Below are 14,711 nucleotides of genomic sequence, written 5' to 3'. Positions count from 1 at the left end.
TCATGGGGCACCAGGGTGGCTCAGTTGGTTGAGCATCCAAGTCTTGATTTCAGCTCAGGTCATGATCTCATGGTTGTGGGATCAAGCCACTCATTGGGTTCCGTGCTAAGCATGCAGCTGCTTGGGATTCTCTCTCTCTCCCTCTCTCTCTCTCTCTCTCTCTCTCTCTCTCTCTGCCCCTCTCCCCAGCTCACTCTTTCTCTCTCTAAAAAAAAAAAAATCTGAATTCCTTCCACAGTCACTTAAGTCACAGTCACTCAACATAAGTTATAATTCAGATATTTCCTTATTCTGTCCTCCCTTCCTTACCTGATAATTCCACTCTGCAATTCTGTCAGAGACTGAAAACCAAAAAATAATAATTTTTTTTTTGCAAGAGGGTCAATGCAGAAAAATTACAAATGCTTGTTTTTATTCAAAATGAAGGTTTTGTTTTTGTTTTTAGTCAAAATTTTTAAAATGCCTTGGTTCTAAGATGATGGATATTCTTAAGGTTATGATTATCTACTTTGCTGAATGGAAGAATGTTAGTGAGAAAGAAAATAGAGCCGTTGTTTAGCAACTAATATAAATATCTAGGCATATTTGAGAACTTCAGTAGCAACATGAGGCAGCTTTCTAATCTTTCATCCTGAAATTAGATCCCAGGCCTGTCTTGAAGCTAGTCTTACTGAATAGTGGCTCTCAAACCATTGGTTGAAAATGCCCTGACAGAAAATATGTCAAGTTAAACATTTTGGTAAAGATGGCTGCTGAAAACCCCTTTCTGTGAATAAGCACACAAGGATGCAAGGTAGTAAAAAAAAAAAAAAAAAAAAAAAGAGAGACATCCTTTCAACCAGCATTCATTGAGTCCTTGGGTCAGGCCTTATTCTGAGTGCAGGAGGTACCGTGGAAAACAACACAGGTAGGAATTCTGACCTTCTAGAACTTACTCTTAGGTATGGGTCAGCACCAAGGAGACAAACAAATGAATTAAATAATTATACACTGTGATAAATGCAATGAAAAAGTGAACAAGAAAATGATGTATCAGGGATGTACAAACAGGGAAATCCATTGAAGGTAAAAAAAAAAAAAAAGAAAAGAAAAGAAAAGAAAAGAAAAGAAAAGAAAAGAAAACAAAAAAGAGGGGGCCTGGCTGGCTCAGTTGGTAGAACATGTGACTCTTGACCCTCAAGTGGTGAGTTTGAGCCCCATGTGGGGCATAGAGATTACTAAATTAAAAAAAAAAAAAAAGCAAAGGAAAAAAAAGGAAGAAAATCGGGAACTTTTAGGATCAAAGGGAGCCTAAACGGGTAGACTTGGAAAGTAAACTAGAACCCTGAGAGATTGGGGGCCAGGCAGCAGGAACCTGAGAAGGTCATGTTATAAGCTGTTTGCTGCATCTCTGCCCTGGTGTCCCTGTGTCTCCACAGAGAATCGGGGCACCTGCATTGAGGCTTGGCTCACACACCTGTCCCTTAGCTGAACCATGAAGCTGTTCTCTCTCAGCTTCTGGCCTCCAGGCTGGGTGGCTGGCTCTCTGCACTCTCCTCCCACCAAACTCCCACAGTGGGGAATTTCCTCTGTGAGGTCTATTCTAGTGGAGGTGACTTAGATGTAGGTCAGCCAGAAATAGGGCAAATGGCGACTCTGGTTGAAATAAAATCTACCACCTACCTTCTTTAGATAAGAAGGCATCCCAGAGAAAGTAACATTTAAGCTGAGCCAAGCCTGTTCCTTTCTTCTTCCCAAATTTGTCACACCATGGTTTTAATGAGTGTTTCCCTGGTGACTGATGAAGTTGAACATCTTTTCACGTATCTATTGGCCATTTGGAATATGTTCTTGAGTGAAGTGCCAATTCAAGTCTCTTGTCTATTTGCTTTATTGGACTGCATGCTTTGTATTTTGTTAAATTGCTGTGAAGTTTTATAAACTTCTAGTATAATATTCCTGGTCATCTCTTTTGTTGGATACATGTATTTCAAATATATTCTCCCACTACTGGCTCACTTTTTCTCTCTCTTAATAGTGTCTTATGATGAAGAGAAAGTTTTAAATATTAACATGCTCTAATTTATTAATGTTTTCCTTTGTGGTTAGCACTTTTTGTATCCTATTTAAGAGATTTCTGCCTACCTTAAGGTCATAAAGATATTCCCCTGTGTTAACTTATAAAAGATTTATTTATGTTTTTACATTTCATATTTAGATTTATAATCTATCTGGAATTGCTTTCTATGTGTGATTGGAGATAGGGGTCAAGATTCATTTTTTGCTAAGTGATGTCCAATTGACCTGCATCTTTTATTGAAAAGATCATGCTTTCCCCAAGTGTCTGTGAACTATAGCATCTGTTCTTTGCTCTACTTATCTATCCTCGTGCTAATACTCATGATTCAGTCACTTTAGGTTGATAGCATGTTTTAATTTCTGGTACTATGAGACATCCACTTAGGTTGTTTCCTTTGAGATTGTGTTTGCTATTTCTGAATCATTGCATTCCTGTTGTATTGAAATCAGTTTATTAGTATTTACAACAAATATGCTAGGGTTCTGATTGCAATTACGCTGAATATATTCCAATGAAACATGTATCAACTGGGAGCAAACTGACATCTTTACAATGTTGAGTAGTCAAATCTATGAAAAGAATATAATCCTTCTAGTTATTTGGGTCTTTGATTTCAGTGGCATTTTAATAGTTTTCAGTATAGAGGCCTTTTTATTTTTATTTATTTTTTTAATTTTATTTTAAGTGGGCTCCACACCCATTGTGAGGCTTGAATTTGTAAGTCTGAGATCAAGAGTCACGTGCTCCACTGACTGAGCAAGCTAGGCACCCTGTAGAGGCCTTTTTTTGAAGGCATGTTCCAAGATATCTTTTGTTATTCTAAAAATATTATTATAGGGATGCCTGGCTGGCTCAGTCAGTAAAGCATGCAACTCTTGATCTTGGGGCATGATTTTAAACCCCACATTAAGTATGTAGCTTACTTGAAAAAAAATAAAAATAAGAGTGTTATTACAATTGGTATCTTTTCAAGAATTATATTATATATTTGTTTACTGCTGATATTTAGAAATAGAATTGATTTTTTTTAATTCACCTTGTATCAAGTGAGTTGACAAATTCACTTACTAATTCTAATATCTAATAGTTTTTCTTAGAATCTTTTTTTTTTTTTTTTAAAGTTTATTTTATTTTTGGGACAGGGAGAGACAGAGCATGAACGGGGGAGGGGCAGAGAGAGAGGGAGACACAGAATCAGAAACAGGCTCCAGGCTCCGAGCCATCAGCCCAGAGCCTGATGCGGGGCTCGAACCCACGGACCGCGAGATCGTGACCTGGCTGAAGTCGGACGCTCAACCGACTGCGCCACCCAGGCGCCCCTCTTAGAATCTTTTATATGTTCTTCAGGCACAATCATTTTCCCTGTACATGACAATTTAATTACTTCTTTCTAATCCTGATATTTTCATCCACTTACCTTATCACCTTTATCATTCCCATTATCAAAAGGGATATTTTCAATATTTTACCATTAACTATGTTTTCTGTACATTTTTGGTAGATACTTGTAATCATATAATGGAGCTCTCTTCTATGACTAGTTCATTACAGCTGATATGATGAATGGGTGTTAAATTTTTTTTTTAATGCTTTTTCTGCGTCTATCAACATGATCGTATGCACTTTCACTTTTTGTGTCTATTAATGTGGTCGATTAAAATGGCTGGTTTTTATGAGACTGACACATTGCCCATTGCACTAAGAAGGCAATTAAAATGGCTGGTTTTTAAATGGTAAACAACTTTTTGTGTTCCTAGAACAAGTGCTTCTTGGTTATATTCTATTTTGCTTTTATATATTGCTGGATTCAATTGGCTAATATTTTGCTTAAGAGTCTTGCTCCTATGGGAATGAGAGAGAATTGTCTATATTTTTTCTTTCTCACAGTATCCCTGTCAGGTTTTGTTTTCAAGGTCCTGGACCCAAAGAGTTGAGTCTATCTTTTCCTATCCTTGGGTAGATTTTGTGTAAGATTGATTATTGTTTCTTCCTTAATTGTCTGGAAAATTCACTGGTGAAATCATCTGTCTGGAGTTTTCTTTGTAAGAAGGTTTTAAATAATGGATTCAATATCTTTGATAGATGTAGGACTATTCTTATTTTCTATTTCTTCTTGAGTCAGTTTTCTGAGTTATATGTTTTATAGAATTTGTTTATTTTATTTAAATCATCAGCTGTATTGCAGCAGGCTGTTCATAGTATTCTCTTATAATCTTTTTTAGTATCTACAGTATCTTTAGTGATCATTTGTTCATACGTGGTAGTGATAATTTCTCTTTTTCTTCTTTTTTCTTTAAAGTTTATTGTTGAGAGAGAGAGAGAGAAAGCAACATGAGTGGGGGAGGGGCAGAGAGAGAGGAAGACAGAGAATCCCAAGCAGGCTCTGAGCTGTCAGCACAGAGCCTGATGTGGGGCTCAAACCTACAAACCATGAGATCATGACCTTAGCCGAAATCAAGAGTTGGACACTTAACCGACTGAGCCACCCAGATGTCCCTCGCTTTTTTGCTTCCTGATCAGTCTTATTAAGGGTAACCAATTTTATTAAAAACGTTAAATAGCTGGGGTGCCTGTGTGGTTCAGTGGGTTAAGTGTCCAACTTCAGCTCAGGTCATGATCTCGCAGTTCATGGGTTCAAGACCCATGTGGGACTATGTGCTGACCGCTCAGAGCCTGGAGCCTGCTTTGAATTCTGTGTGTCCCTCTCTCTCTACCCCTCCCTCACTGATGCTCTATCTCTCTCTCTCAAAAATAAATAAACATTAAAAGCATTTTTAAAAAATGTTAAATTGCCAACTTTCAGCTTTGTTGACCTTTTGTATTTTGTACTTGTTATAAATTTTATTTCTGCTGCCATTTTTATTATTTCCTCACTGCTAGTCTGAATTTGATTTGCTGTTCTCCTAATATCTTTCTGAGATGGAAACTTACATAACTGATTTTCAACCAAAAACATTTTCTAATATAGGCATATTTGACTACAAATTTCTAAGTTTGTTTGTTACACTATTTTAAAACTTGTGGTAAGGGCACCTGGGTGGCTTAGTTGGTTAAGCGTCTGACATCCGCTCAGGTCATGATCTCACAGTTAGTGAGTTCAAGCCCTGCATTGGGCTCTCTGTTGTCAGTGCAGATCCCGCTTCTAATCCTCTATGTCTCTCTCTCTCTGGCCCTCCCCCATTTGTGCAATCTCTCTCAAAATAAATAAATAAACTTGAAAAATTTAAAAAAAATTATAGTAAATGATACAAAACAAAATTTGCCACTTGCAAGTGGCAAATTAAACAAATTCAGCAAAGGTGTCCAATATAAAGCCAACACACAAAAATCAGTTGTATTTCTATATACTAGCAATGAACATTTTGAAAAGGAAATTAAGAAAATAACTTCACTTATAATAGTATCAAAAAGAATAAAATTCCAAGGAATAAGTTTAACCAAAGGATTTGAAAGGGATGTTAGTCTATAGTTTTCTTTCCTTGTAATATCTTTGTCTGATTTGAGTATCAGGCTAATGCAGGTTTTACAGAATAAATTAGTAAGTAGTATGTTCTCTTCGTTTTGGGGGAATAGTTAATTCATCTGTAAATGTTTGGTAGAAATCACCAGTGAAGCCATCTGGTCCTGGGATTTCTTTGTTGGGAGGATTTTTTTTAATTATATATTCAATCTCCTTACTTGTTATAAGTCTATTCAGATTTTCTATTTCTCCATGAGTCATTTTGATAGATTGTGTATTTCTAGGAATTTGTCCATTTCATCTAGGTTATCCAATTTGTTGGAGTACATTTTTTTTACAGTATTCTCTTGCAATTCTTTTAATTTCCATGAAGTTGATAGTAATGCCTACTCTTTCATTTCTGATTTGAATCTTTTCTCCTTTTTCCCTTAGTGAATTTAGCTAAAGATTGGTCGATCATGTTGATCTTCTCAAAGAACCAAGTTTGGGTTTTGTTGATTTTCTCTATTCTTTTTCTACTCTCTATTCAATTTACCTTCACTCTAATCTTTTATTTCCTTCTTTCAGCTATCTTTGTGTTTCGTTTGGTATTCTTTTTCTAGTTCCTTAAGGTATACAATTATATTATTGATTTGAGATCTTCTTTTTAAAAATGTTTTTAAATGTGTATTTATTTTTGAGAGAGAGAGACAGAGCATGAGCAGAGGAGGGGCAGAGAGAGAGAGGGAGACAAAGAATCTGAAGCAGGCTCCAGGCTCTGAGCTGTCAGCACAGAGCCCGACGTGGGGCTCAAACTCATGAACCGTGAGATCATGACTTGAGCCGAAGTCGCACGCTTAACTGACTGAGCCACTCCAGCGCCCCTCACCTTTTTTTAATGTAGGCCTTTACAGCTATAAATTTCCCTCTGAGCATTACTTTCATTGCACCCTAGAAGTTGTGCTTTGTCTACATTTGTCACAATGTATTTTTTCATTTATCATGATCCAGTGGCTATTTACGATTATATTGTTTACTATCTATATATTTGTGTCTTTTCCAGTTTCCTTCAGTTATTAATTTCTAGTTTCATTCCATTGTGGTTGGAAAAGATATTTTGTATGATTTCAATATTTTTGAATTTATTAAGACTTGTTTTGTGGCCTAACATATAGTCTATCCTGCAGAATGTTTCATGTGCACTTGCTTCATATATTTTGGGGCTCTGTGACTATGTACATATATGTTTAATGTGTTATATCTTCTTTATGTATTAAATCTTTGTTAATATAAATGTAAATGGATTAGACTCTCCAATTAAAAGACAGATTGTCAGTATGAATTTAAAAAACTTTTATCGATATATAATGTCTTATGTCTTTTTGTTTTTTGTTTTGTTTTTGTCCTTCTATGTCTCTTATATCCATTTGTAATTTAAAATCTATTTTGTCTAAAAACAATAAAATCTATTTTGTCTGATAATAAGATAACCACTTTCTTTTAGTTACTATTTGCATGGAATATATTTTCCTCATCTTTTTACTTTCAGTCTATTTGTGCTTTTGTATCTAAAAGGTGTCTCTTCTAGCATACAAATGGATCATATTTTTAACCTGTTCTGACAATATCTCTCTTAATTTGAGGGTTTAATCTGTTTTCACTTAAAGTGATTACTTATAAGAAAGGACTTCTTTCTGCCATTTAACTATTTCTTTTTCTTTTCTTCTTCTTCTTTTTTTTTTTTTTTAAGTAGGCTCCACACCCAGCATGGAGCCCAGTGTGGGGCTCAAACACATGACCCTGAGATCAAGACCTGAGCCGAAATCAAGTCGGATGTTTAACCAACTGAGCCACCCAGGGACCCTAAGATTTATATACTTTTTATTCCTCAATCCTCCTTTACTGTCTTTTTTTTTTTTTAATCTGGTTGATTTTTTTTTTTGTAGTGTTCTGATTCTGTTTTTAACTTTTCCGTACATGTCTTAGTGATTTTGAATAGTACCAACTAAATTTTGAAAATATCCAAGCACTCTGCTCTCATACATTTCTGTTCCTCCCCTTTTATGGTCACAGATTGCACCTTTTACATTATGTGCCCATTAACATAGACTTATAGTTATTATTTTGTGCACTTATATTTTAAGTCATATAGAACCAAAAAAAAAAAAAAAGAAAGAAAGAAAAGAAAGCGTTACAGACCAAAAGTACAATAATCTTGAGCAACTGGCTGGGTTGGTCCATGGGGCATATGGCTGTTGATTTCAGGGTTGTGAGTTCAAACCCGCGTTGGGCATAGAGCTTACTTGATAAAAATATGTAAATAAATAAAAAGTACATTGCTACTGATTTTCATTTACCTATGTAGTTACCTTTACCAGTGTTCTTTATTTCCTCACATGGCTTTGAGTTACTGTTCACTGTTCTTTCCTTTTAACCTAAAAGATACCCTTAGCACTATTTCTATGGCAGGTTTATTAGTAATAAACTCTCTTAGCTTTCATTTATCTTGGAATGTCTTATATTCCCCTTCATTCTTGAAGGATAGATTTGCTGGGTACAATTCCTATTTACGGGGTTTCTTCCTTTCAGCACTTTATTTATTTTTTTTAATTTATTTTTTTTTAACGTTTATTTATTTTTGAGACAGAGAGAGACAGAGCATGAACGGGGGAGGGTCAGAGAGAGGGAGACACAGAATCTGAAACAGGCTCCAGGCTCTGAGCTGTCAGCACAGAGCCCGACGCGGGGCTCGAACTCATGGACCGCGAGATCATGACCTGAGCCGAAGTCGGCCGCTTAACCAACTGAGCCACCCAGGCGCCCCCCTTTCAGCACTTTAAATATGGCATCCCATTGCTCTCTAGAGTCTTTTGTTTCTTATGAGAAATTGGCTTTTAGTCTGATTGAGAATACTTGTATGTGATAAATTATTTTCTTCTTCCTGCTTTCAAGATGTCCCCTGCTTTCCTCTGACTGCTTAAATATGTTCTTAAACACCTCTAGCGAATTTTTCATTTTATTGTACTTTTCAGCTTCAGAAGTTCTACTTTATTCCTTTTAGTAATTGCTATCTCTTTATCTCTTTTTTGTTCATACATTATTTACCTAGTTTCCTTTAGCAATTTGAGAATATTTAAGACAGTGGCTTTAAATTAAAAAAAAAAATGTGAGAGAAAGAGACAGAGTGTGAGTCGGGGAGGGGCAGAGAGAGAGAGAGAGAGAGAGAGAGAGACCCAGAATCTGAAGTAGGCTCCAGGCTGTGAGCTGTCAGCACAGAACCCCAGGCGGGGCTCGAACTCACAAGAACCCATGAGATCATGACACTTAACCGACTGAGCCACCCAGGCACCCCTTAAGACAGTGGCTTTCAAGTCTTTGTGTAAGTCCAATGTCTGAGCTTCCTCAAGAATAATTTTTGTCAATTTTTTTTTTTCACTAGACTGGGCAATATTTTCCTGTTCCTTATTACGTTTTGTGTTTCTTTGTTGTCATCATAAAAAACTGAGCATTTGTATATTATATTGTGTTATCTCTGGGAATCAAATGCTCTCCCTTCCCCAGGATTTGCTGTTCTTGATTGTTGGAGCCTCAGCTTGTGTTCAGCCAGTGTTTTTACTGAGATTCCCTTCAATACTGGGAACTTAAACAAACAAGCAAACAAACAAGCAAACAAACAAACAAACGAAACACCTTTCCCCATCTTTGTGGATTGGGTCTTATTTCTTTAACACGTACCTAGACCATTTGAAATCCTTCCTCAATCTCCCTTTCTGGTTACACTGAGCATGTATGTCAGCCAACGGTGGAATCTGAGGGCTTTCTTAGGTCTCTCCTGAGATGCATCTTGTCTCAGGCACATTCGTGTGGCTTTCTGAATGCCCCTGTGTTCTTGAGCACTTTCTAATTTGAATGACCTAATTTCCCAGTAAATTTCTCTCCCCAGTTTCTACTCCCAGGCTTTAGGTGGTCTATTTAGGTACCAACTGTAATCTTTGGCCCCAGGCAGTTTCAGGTTGTTTGTTTGCATTACAGTGTTTTCAAGCAACACCTGCTGCTTTTCTGTGGCGGGTTCCATGTTAAACACAACAGAGACAGGCCTTGCATTAGTCCTTTAGCTAGCCCCCAGGAAGATTAGAACAGACGAATGATTTCCAGGGACCAGGGCTCCATCCCCAGAAGGTGGGGTGTTGTGGAAGACTGCTACCAAGTCAGGGAGGGAGTAGGGCAGATGTAAGTGAAAGTATCATAAAATTTAAAGTTTCCTTTTTGGACTAAGCATTTGCTTGAATGCTGTAAACCTTTGACTGTTTTCCAGAGGTCTGACCAAGTTAGTCTGACAGTTGCTGGGTTTTTTAAAAAATAAATTTTAAAAAATGTTTATTTTTGTAAGAGACAGAGCACAAGTAGGGAGGGGACAGAGAGAGAGGGAGACACAGAATCTGAAGCAGGTTCCAGGCTCTGAGCTGTCAGCACAGAGTCTGACACGGGGCTCCAACTCACTGAGGGTGAGATCATGATATGAGCCAAAGTCAGTTGCTTAACCGACTGAGCCACCCAGGTGCCCCAAGTTGCTGTTTATTTGCTTTTTTTTTTTTTAAGTTTATATGGAGGTATGGGAGTTTGTAACTGCCTACTCTGCCACTTTGATCATGTCTTTCTCCCCACATTGAGGATACACTGTATCCTCATTGAAGATACAACAATCTTCATTGAAGATACAGTGTATATTCAATATTTATATACACATATGTATACTTTTCAGATATACATGTTTATATACATCTGGAAAAAATGTGTACTCTTATTTTGAAGTAATTGTAGATTCGTAGGAGATTGCAAAGAAATGTACAGGGAAGTCTCATGCATCCTCCCCCCACCCCCAGTCTCCACAAAGTTACTATTTTATGGAACTATAGTATAATATCAAAATCAAGAAATTGACATTGGTAAGAACCATCCTTCCCCTGCCCCTGCCCCATCCCTAACTCCCTGGCAACCACTAGTCTATTCTCCACCTCTGTAATTATGTTATTTCATTCATGTTACAGAAATAGAATCAGACAATAAGAATCCTTTTGGGATTAGGTTTTTTTTTTTTTTTCAGTCAGTATAATTTTCATGAGGTTTATCCAACTTGTTGTGCGTATCAATAGTTTTTTTGGTTTTGTTTTTAGACTGCTGAGTACAGTATTTCATGGTATCACAGTTGGTTTAGTCGTTTACCCATTAAAGGAGATTTGGATAGTTTCTAGTTTGGGGCTCTTAAAAATAAAGCTTCTATTGGGGCCTAGGTAGTTTAGTGGACAGTTAAGTGTCTGACTCTTGATTTCAGCTCAGGTTATGATCTCACAGTTGGTGAGGTTGGACCCCATGCTGTCAGTGGAGACTGGGATTCTCAGTCTCTCGCCCTCTGCTCCTTTCCCACTTATGCACACATTCTCTCTCTCTCTCAAAATAAATAGGTAACTTTAAATCAATCAATCAATCTGCTATGAACATTCTTGTACAACTTTCTACATGAAAAGAAGTCTTTGTTTCTCTGGGATAAATGTCCAAGAATTGTTGAGTTGTATGGTGAGTACATTTCCAGTTTTCAAAGAACTGCCAAACTATTTTCCAAAATGGCTGTACTATTCCTACCAAAAATGTATGTGTGGTCCACATCTAAGAAAGCTTTCTCTCACTCAAGGTTATAGAGATTTACTCTTAAGAGTTTTATAGTTTTATTTATTTTTTATTTTTTTATTTTTTTAAATTTTTTTTCAATGTTTATTTTTTTTTTTTGGGACAGAGAGAGACAGAGCATGAACGGGGGAGGGGCAGAGAGAGAGGGAGACACAGAATCGGAAACAGGCTCCAGGCTCCGAGCCATCAGCCCAGAGCCTGACGCGGGGCTCGAACTCCCGGACCGCGAGATCGTGACCTGGCTGAAGTCGGACGCTTAACCGACTGCGCCACCCAGGCGCCCCAAAAGAGTTTTATAGTTTTAAGTCATATTTAGGTCTACGAATAATTTTGAGTTAATTTTTATGTGTTCTGTGGGACCACGATAATTTTAGGGCCCACAAAATGTTTTAAATCTTTATTATTGGAAGAAAAAATAAGTATACTCTGCTTGGATTGCATTAGTCTTTATACCAATACAAACGTAAGATGTAGTTTTTTTAAATGTAATTTTATAATATACATTTTTTAAAATGTAATTTTAAATGTAATTTTTTTTCATGTAACTCCAGGGGTGTATATATATATATATATATATATATATATATATATATATATGGGAAGAAAGGGCCTCTGAGGTTCTTTCTGACACCAAATATGTGATATCTTTCCACACTAATTCTCCAACACCAAGCATCCAACAATTCAGTTTGAAAAAAAATTTTTTTTAATCTTTATTTATTTTTGAGACAGAGATAGCATGTGAACAGGGAGGAGCAGAGAGAGAGGGAGACACAGAATGTGAAGCAGGCTCCAGGCTCCGAGCTGTCAGCACAGAGCCTGACGCGGGGCTCGAACTCACAAACTGTGAGATCATGACCTAAGCCTCATGAACTGTGAGATCATGACCTGAGCCGGAGTTGGAGGCTCACGGACTGAGCCACTCAGGTGCCCCCAACAATTCAGTTTTGACATCAACTCCAGGGGTAAGCTCTGACCCCACAGCTTTAGGCCTGAGTCCCACAAGCCTGCCCCTACTTCAGATGCCAGTTGCCAGTCCTATGGGCCACTTGTAGTTCTGTCTGAACAAATTTGAGGATTCCTAGAATTCCTCCTCAGGTTTGATAATTCATTAGAATGGACTCATAAAACTCAAGGAAACACTTTACTTACATTTACCAGTTTATTATAAAGGAAAGAACTCAGGAACAGCCAAATGAAAGAAATGCATAGGGCAATGCATGAAGGAAGGGGATGCAGAGATTCCCTGCCCTCTCTGGCCACCCACTTCCTAGTACTTCCTTGTATTTACTAACATCCCTCTAATCATGTGTTGAGTCTTTGTAGTGACCAGCTCCCAACCTGAAGCTCCCCGGGAGCCACGCCCTCTCATCTCATTAGTATAAACTTGGGTGCGGGTGCGGTGGAAAGGGGCTCATTTTGAATAACAAAACACAATCCTATCTCTCAGGAAATTTCTGAGGTTTTAGGAGCTCTGTGACAGGAACCAGGGACAAAGTCAAGTGGTATTTTTATTATACCACAGCCCCCAGAAGGCAAAAGTGCGTAGGGGCACGAAAGTCATAATGTAGTTCTGTCAGTTGAATAGCCTTCTTAGCAATCCAGTTGTAAAATTATGGCATCTTGGAATAGGGTGATGGTAGTGGGAAGCCAGTGAAATGGATAGGCTTGGGATATGGTTTAGAGGCAGAGTCAGCTGGACCGGCTGATGGATTGGATGTGAGAGGTGCCTGAAAGAGAGGAAGCAAGGATGATTTCCAGATTTTTGGTTTGGACATCTGGGTGGATGATGTTGCCATCCACTGAGAGTACTGGGAAAGGAACAGGATCGGGGGATAAAATCCAAGCTCTATTTGACATGGTAAGCTCAAGATGACTAGGAGTCATGAAGTAGAGATATTAAGTAGCCAGTTGGATTTATGAACCTGGATTTGGGTGGGGAGGTCTGGGCTGGACAGAAATTTGAATGTCAAAGAGTTGGATGAGTTCACCTGCGGAGAGTTAAATGGAGGTGACAGGTAAGGACTGAGCCCTGGAGCACTACAACATTTGAAGATTGAGCCAAAGAAGAGAAATCAGCAGAAGAGTTTGAAAAGGAGGCTCAGTGAAGGAACAGGAAAATCAGGACAGTGAGATGTCGAAGGAAGTTCAGGGGGAAAAGTGTTTCGGGAGAAAGGAGTCTTGTCAACTGTTTGCAATTCTGCTGAGAGGGTCATTTTAGATAAGAATAGAGAATTGACAATTGGTTTTGGAAACACGGAGGTTGTTAATAATCTTGATAAGGGATCTTGAGAGAAGTCAAAGCTGGATCAGAGGGGCTGAGAAGGGAATGTGACATGAGGAAGTGGGAACAAGCGCTGTAGAGAGATCTTGAAAAACCTCTCGGAGAATTTATGCAGTGAAGAGAGAGAAATAGGGCAGTTTGGGAGATTTTGGAGCCAATGGAGGTTTGTTTTAGATGGGAGGAATTTCAGTATGTTTATATGCTGATAGGAGTAATCTAATAGGGGAAAAAGTAATGATGTTGGAAGGGCGAGGTGATTGTAGGAGTAAAATTCTTAGGAATGTGGGAGGGAAAGGAATCCAGGTCACTGGTAGAGGGAATGGCCTTCATAGGCACAGGGACACTTCATTCATAGTAACCCAAATGTAACTGCCTGTAAGAATAGTTTGGATGGGGAGTAGGGAGTTCATGTCTGTTATCTTTTAAGTTTTTCCATGAGGTATGAAGCAAAATTGCTAGCAAAAAGTGGGGGTTGGAGAGGAGGTATAGGAGGCTTCCAATAGGGAGGAAAAGGTGTGAAATAATTCTTTCATCACATCTACTTAAAATGTCAGTTTATTGGAGAAAGCCCTCCTTGCATTAAGTCCATCTCCTTCCAATCGCTATTCTCTCACTGGACCCTTTGTTCTTTTCTAGTACTCATCACCATTTGTAATTGTATCTTTATCACTTGTCTGTACCTCCATTAGAGAACTACAGGAGGGCAGGGACTTAGTTGTATTTAATTTTCCGATGTATATATAAAGAAACAGGACTGGAACATAATCACTAAATAATTGTTGAAACAAAGAGTTAATGAACGAACGTCTTCAGAATTTTGTCTTAGGTCACCCCCCTGTCAAGTGTTTGGACAAGTCACTTTCCCTGCCTGAGCTTTCATTTCTGACTATATACATATGTGTGTGTGTACACAGTGTGTATATATATATATATATATACACACACACACATATATACCACGTGAATTGTAATCTCTGCTCTGCCCACTTCACCGCACTGTCATGAGCAGGATCTGAGCTAATAAATCTGGAAATGCTTCATCAAGTGATCTTCAAATGTAACGGATTGTAGCCTCGAAGGTAGCAGGTGCTGAAAAGGACTCGCTGATTGGGGGAGGGGGCCATTATAGTTTCTGTGACTGTAGGCATCGAAGCTTTGCAGCAAGGTTCTGCAGGCCGCGGAGGGGCGGGGCTCAGGCCGGCAGCCCACTCGCTCCGGCCTTTCTCTGGAGGAGCTAGCCAGGA

The 14,711-nt window shown here is 38.3% G+C and overlaps 1 protein-coding gene across 3 annotated transcripts in view; it reads left to right on the top strand.

The window, feature by feature from the left end:
• Positions 1–14,711, top strand: part of PIAS1 (protein inhibitor of activated STAT 1) — a 207,770-nt gene that overhangs the window by 70,700 nt on the left and 122,359 nt on the right. The gene's annotated exons all lie outside the window — the stretch shown is intronic.

The sequence above is a fragment of the Lynx rufus genome, unplaced genomic scaffold, assembly GCF_022079265.1.
Source record: "Lynx rufus isolate CCGP_SWC_20201006 ecotype Redwood Valley unplaced genomic scaffold, mLynRuf1.p SCAF_13, whole genome shotgun sequence".
NCBI lineage: Eukaryota > Metazoa > Chordata > Mammalia > Carnivora > Felidae > Lynx > Lynx rufus.
This window is presented reverse-complemented; position numbering and strand designations above follow the sequence as displayed.